Source organism: Ixodes scapularis, unplaced genomic scaffold (genome assembly GCF_016920785.2).
Source record: "Ixodes scapularis isolate PalLabHiFi unplaced genomic scaffold, ASM1692078v2 PGA_scaffold10__122_contigs__length_95168666, whole genome shotgun sequence".
Taxonomy (NCBI): Eukaryota; Metazoa; Arthropoda; class Arachnida; order Ixodida; family Ixodidae; genus Ixodes; species Ixodes scapularis.
In genome coordinates, this window is record NW_024609836.1 from 42,369,988 (window position 1) to 42,376,855 (window position 6,868).

Genomic DNA, 6,868 nt, shown 5'->3' on the forward strand with positions numbered 1-6,868 from the left:
CGAAAAAAAAAAACACTTTTGATTCTGCCTCCTTTACGAAGTTTATTATTGCTGTTCAGACTTCAAGGACTCTTTACTTTCAGCCCCAGGAGCAATCCCTTCTGGGGCTGATAGGTATCATCCCGCCTAAATACTCTTGTGCTATCAAACGAATTTTCGTAAGACCAATGCTTTTATTTAATCATTTCTTCCCCTCGCCCTTACCGAAAGGGGCCAGCTGCCATCATCTATAGTTACGATCAACGACTCAAAAGCGTTCCCAAGTTCATGTTGTCTGAGTGCTTTCAGTTGTATTATATCTTGTATAACTTGCATTTTGTATTATTTTAAAATATTTCGTTTATCTGCTGTTTTATTGTAGTAAACTGTCATTCCCTCCCCCTACATAATGCCTTAACTGAACCTTTAAGGTGGAAATGTATGAAATAAATGAATAAATAAATTTCCATGGATCTTACCAATTATCGCGCATATTATTGAAAAATGGGTATAAATAGAAATCTATAATTTCTGTAAAACTTTTTTTATAAGCAATAAGAATTATGAATTTCGTCATCAGAGAAGTACAATTTATTTTCTGGAAGACTTCGCGGTCTGTATTCACTGAACACTCGACTCAAACCAAATGCCTTGGCTCTCAATCAAAAACGTTCGAAACCACTGATCTCACTTTGCTACTAAAAAAACTTGCCAAAATGGGGTTTAGGTGTTCATATCATCAATTCTTTCATAAATAGTTTACAGAGATATATTAAATGGTTCAAAATTGAATAACGTTAGTAGCACAATTCGAGTTTCATTTGGTGTGCACAAGAGAGCACTTTGGGGCCCATTTCATTTAATATTTATACAAAAGTGTTGCGATTTCTTCCAATGCAGTACTATATATTTCAGGTACTAGCATTAACAGATAATGAATATAATGATAGAATATAACTATTCGAAAAAGACATATATGTTATTAAAATGGTTTGCACAAAATGTTATTTTTGTGTATGATAAAAAACAAAAAAACTGATGTGTTTCCGAAACTCCCATAAACGTGTTTTATTTCTTCAATTGCGTGTAGAATGGAATTCTTTAATTTACACAGTGCACTATATGCAAATGCGAATCTTTACCCTACGATAGTTACCTTCAATATCTCGCTATCTATGCGAACGACTAAATACTACAGAGGAAAGAGGTCAAATTTATAACAAAAACACTGCACGGAATTTCTGCGGATTTATATGAAATAAAAAGTGTTTGTAGTTTGAAGATAAGCCAGCTGGTATTTGGGGATTTAGCGGAGTCTTCATGCGCTTTTGGTCATTGCTACCAATACAAAACAAGAGCGATAAATAGTATATAAAGACATGATCAGGAAGATTGGATATTGAACTGCGTATGACATATTAGAAAGTTAAAGAAAGCAGAAAAGTTCGGTATTCTCTTTCTTAAAATTGTTGTTCAGATATGTCGCAAGTACAAATATTTATTTCAGTAATAGCTTCAAACTTAAAGTTAACAAGGTAAGAGATTCGAGGCGTACTGTGAGGTTCGCAATTCCAAATATACACACACTCTATGAGAAAATAAAAAGGAATTGTTATATTCGTGTTTTTTGTTTGTTTAATAAGCATACAGAAACCTTGAAAAAGATAACGTCCAATAGAACATTAATACGAGACGGAAAAAAAATGGAGCCAAAACTGCGAATTATAGCTTAGTAGCCTAATCAGTGTAGACTGTTTTGCATATGTATTACGTGCTTTTTGTTTATTTATGCAACCTTCTCTTCCCTTGCTTTGTATGAACTGTTTTCTCTGATGTCAACCGTTTATTCTTGTCATATGTTTGTATACCGCATCACGATCATCTGGTGGGCTAGTTGGCTGATCATATTGTTGAATTAACAGCGCAAATACGACAAGGAAGGAGAGACAAGAGAGACAGGATAGAGCGCTGAACTAACGACTGACGTTTAATGAAAAGGAGAAATAGGAAAAAGAACCCAAGAATGCTTTTAAAACATGCATAATAAAAACCCGCAAAAACATATGCTATAGCTTGAGTTGCCTGAAAATGAATTGCTAAGAATACCAAGCTTTGAGCTGCTCGCTTAAATGACTTGTTGAAAACGATTGAGTGCTGGGACGACGTGAATAGAAACTCCGGTAGAAAAAAGAAAGAGGAAGTTTACGTTTAAATATTCACACATGCTAAGGATCGTTAAAGATCGCGACTTAAAAAGTAAAGTTCTTTTGGTGACAAGGCCACGGACGGCGCGCTTACGCAGGCATCCCCACTGGACAGAATAACCTGTGCCTCGTTGTTGAACTCCGCACCCACCCTGTTGCTTCCATACATTCACCGCACTTCCCATAACCTTAAGAAGATTGCATCGAAGTTCAACCTCAAAGTTGTGTTGTCTGCACCAGGCAAACTAAAGAAGTGCCCGAAAATTAACAACAAGCAGCAGCAACAGGGTGGGTGCGGAGTTCAACATCAACAAAGATACGTGGAATGCCAATGTGCAGTCGTATACCAAATACCGTTTACTTGTGGGAAAGTGTATGTGGGTCAGACAGGAAGGTGTGTCAACGATCGTCTAAGAGAACATGCCGTGTCACTAAAGTCGTCGCCAGCAGGCCACTTTGCCATACATGTCAGGGACTGCCAGTGCTCCGCCTTGTTCAGGAAAACAAAAATCCTGAAACGTTTCGCGGAACGACGAACTCGCGAGCTCTATGAGGCACAGGTTATTCTGTCCAGTGGGGATGCCGGCGTAAGCGCGCCGTCCGTGGCCTTGTCACCAAAAGAACTTTACTTTTTAAGTCGCGATCGTTAACGATCCTTAGCATCTGTGAATATCTAAACGTAAACTTCCTCTTTCTTTTTTCTACCGGAGTTTCTATTCACGTCGTCCCAGGACTCAATCGTTTTCAACAAGTCATTTAAGCGAGCAGCTTAAAGCTTGGTATTCTTAGCATTTCATTTGCAGGCAACTCAAGCTATAGCATATGTTTTTGCGGGTTTTTATTATTCATGTTTTAAAAGCATTCTTGGGTTCTTTTTCCTCTTTCTCCTTTTCATTAAACGTCAGTTGTTAGTTCAGCGCTCTATCCTGTATCCCTTGTCTCTCCTTCCTTGTCGTATTTGCGCTGTTAATTCAACAGTTTGTATAACGTTTCTTCTCAATGCTGTTAAGTTGCGATGGTTTTATTTTTTTTATTGGCCAAGTTGTGTTCCTTTGCTATTGGTTTATCGCTTTCTGATTGCAATTTAGTTGGTTGCCTGGCCCACATAGAAGCAGAATGCTTCTTACATTGGCCAGAATATATTGTTCGGAAATAAATCGTATTGCTAACCAGAGTCGAAGACCCCCGGCTAGAGAGGTACTGCGCTGGCTATATATCTTATGTAGTGCCAAAACATCAAACAACGATTGTGGCTGACTAACTTCCTCCTGTCTAAACATACACGCAACACAATTCCTGGACAGACAACTGAAATCTGACACATTGCAAAAATTAGTAAATGCTCGCTTTGTAAACGTAATCAAACAGCTATGACGATTGGGTGCGGCCAGTAGTTGTGCACCACTGTAGTGGCCTGCTTAGAGAAAGAACAAAAATAAGTAAAAGATTATTAAATAAAAAAAACGCAGCTAGTTGGCGCATGTTTTTTTTTATTAGGCTTTTACTGATAATGTGTGTAAATGGTTTATTCTTGATGTCCCTTCATGATCTTAAATTGATTTTTATAGATCTTTATCTACCGTCAGGTCAGTGTTTTTATAAGAGAAACAAGTAACGACCCTACTTATTTTCAAACATAGTGTTATTAAGTGACGATCCCCAATACTACCGCTATAATCTAAGTTGGAAACTACGAAATTTTTTGAAGAGATAAAAAAACACAAACTATCCGTTACTGATAGCAGTCTACTTCCCAAGTCTGCGTTCGAAGGTGGATCGCACCTTCGTCACTGGCGAGAGACTTCAAGGGGAATAGTAATATGAGCTGGCCCAGAGGCGTCCTAGCCGGGGCAGCTGGAACGCCATGTGGATACGCCTGGTTACGTTAAACTGCCAAAGGATAAGCCGAAGTCAATTTGAAATTTTTGGTTGTTACGATCCTGAAGGTCAGTTTTATCATTTAGTATGCCGGAGGCACCCCCATGCGACAATTTACAGTTTTCGGCTTTTACTGAACTGGGTGAGCTTATGCTGTCGCCGCCTGTTCACTGTACCTTTAGTTGTACATTATAAAATTATCTGAATCGTCGACATTTTCGCAAGCCACTTAGACAGCCATTAGTTGAAACCTACAGAGGAAGCTCAGGGAATGACGAGCCTGAAAATATCTTTAGACCTAGTTTTTACATATTCGTTACCTGTTCATATTCCACAAACGAGTTTTCGTTTTTTAATCAATATTAAAATTTGACAATATTTTAAATATCGATTAACTGGGCGTCGCCCTGACGCCTCTGAAGGGGTAACAAATATTCCGGGAGCGCTGGGCTCCGTTGGCGTGGATGAAAGAATGGAGGACCAAACAATTGCAATCGAAAGCGACGAGATTTAAAAATTAGTGGAGAAGATCCAGACAAGCGTGGTTCCTCTGATTATGCACACAATTGGTGAAGTATATAATTTAACGCGAAACGAAATTTATAGTAACATTTAAAGCGGAGGAGTGTAAATGTTTTGAGTCTAGGTGGCGCAAGCTACCACCCTATTTAGAGTCTAAGACCATAACATCCATCCATTCGTTTATCCTATGAAAGAAGACATACTCTTGCTGTAAGTAGTCATCTTTCATCTTAACAATTCCTCGCAAGAAAGGAGCGAATTGAAAAGGAGACTACTCATCAGGTGGGTTGGCCACAAGACTTAGCGTGTTTGTCATGGCGATGAGACTCCGGAAAAGAAAAACCAATATTTGGCTAGGGAAAAAGAAACAAAGTGGGCTTGTTCTGGCTTGTTGAGTTTCGACTAAGCGCTGGATAAGGGAACGATGCTCGCCTCCCTTAATTCAGCGGAATACGGCCTTCGTAGAAGAAACGTCCGAATTGCCGTCTCATTTCAACGTAGCGTGCATTCGCGTCAGACTATGTCCGTAGCACCGCAGAGACACAGCCCCATTTTTAATGCGTTAGCATTAGAACGCTCGGTTTGACGAAAACCCGACGACGTCTTTCGTTTGTCAGTTGTCACGGGCGACACTCCTACTGGTTCAAAGCGCTGACGTGACCACATGTCAACCTCTCGCTCTCTCCGCGGCGTTGACCAACTGACAAACACCGCCGGGTTTTCGTTAAAACTAGACACTTCGTTTCCGGCAAAGTCACTCAAACAGCTAACTCGGAGAGAGAGATGACGACTCGCCGCACCCCACTTCCTAAATAACAATGCCGAAGTGCTGAATGATATGGTTTAATCAGGGACGTCAAACGATGGACACAGATTGGAAACGAGTGCTGCGTCAGCGCTCGGCTTGGATTCAAGTTTGGGCCGAACGTTGAAACAGTCGTCGTGTCCAATCTGTGCCGAGCGTTGGCCTTCTCTGATGGCACCATCTTATTCAACGCTACGACTTCGTTATCTCGGAGGTGTTGCGCCGCAGCGCGGTGGAATGCGGGCGTGCTCAGTTGCCGCTCTGCTGTCGAGGGTTCTTCGCTCTGGCTTTCGGTAGTAGCGTTGAGTGGACTGCGATGTTTGTGTGTAGTTAAAAAGATGGATGCGGTTCACTCGAAGAGTGATTTGGCTTTGGTTCCCTCCCCGAGTGGTATGGATATGGGTATTTCCACGAGTGATATTGATGACAGTATCTAAGGGCGTCGACGTACGCTGACAGCTAAGGCACAAAAAATGAGTGAAACAAATTACAGGAAGATCCATCGGTGGATTTTTAGAGAAGCCGTTAACATATGTCTATTGGGAAAAGACACAAACGTTCCCCTTTTGGAAACGCTAAGACTGACCCCGTAACGAGCCCAGAATGAGACAGGAAAAAATAGGGCAAGCAAAAGAGAAAGTCAGAAGAAAAAGTGAAGGGGCTAGCGTTAGCGTTTCTTAAACTGGGACGTGTGTGGCGTTTCCAGTGATCATGGTAACGCATTCGTGAAGAGCCCACCAAAGGATCTTCTTGTAATTTGTTTTTTGTCAGAAATTCTGCACTGTACCTTCGAAGTGAAAAATCTTAAATGTTTAACAACTTTCATGCTTCAAACACGTATATTATCAAGTAAAACAATATAAGAACGTACAAGAACCTTATAAGACTATTTAAGAAAAGTATTTGATTAGCTAGGAAGTTATAAGAAACTGATAAAAAGTTTCTTATAATTTCTTATATAATTTTAAATTGTTCTTTTATTACCTTATAAGGTTATTCTACGTTCTTATTTGATCTTATTTGGTTATATGCATTTATTAGACCAAGAAGTATAATATACATATAAGATTTATTATTAGGGCTAATATATCATATCAGAGCTGCGGACTGTTATGCATAAATCGTGAATAAAAAAATACAGTATGCGATGCAACACTGAGCATGGTAAAACTTTGTGCTCTGTGTCCAGCTCATACTGTTTTCTTAATTCTAAACATATACTTAGCTTTGTCATTCATCGACTTAATTCCCTTTGAAATTTGGAGCGATTGGCATTGTCGATTGCTATAAGGCAGATTATACACTCCAGCTTTCTGAAAGTGTGGTTGCAGTCAAAATTTTGATGACTGAACGTTTCTTCTTGGGTCTTATTTGTCGACTATTTTATTATTCGTGATAGCGTAAGTTTTTCCGTGTTTCAGAAGAATATCCCATGCTCACACTGTGCGCAATTTAAACGAGTCCATCAGAAGACCGATGT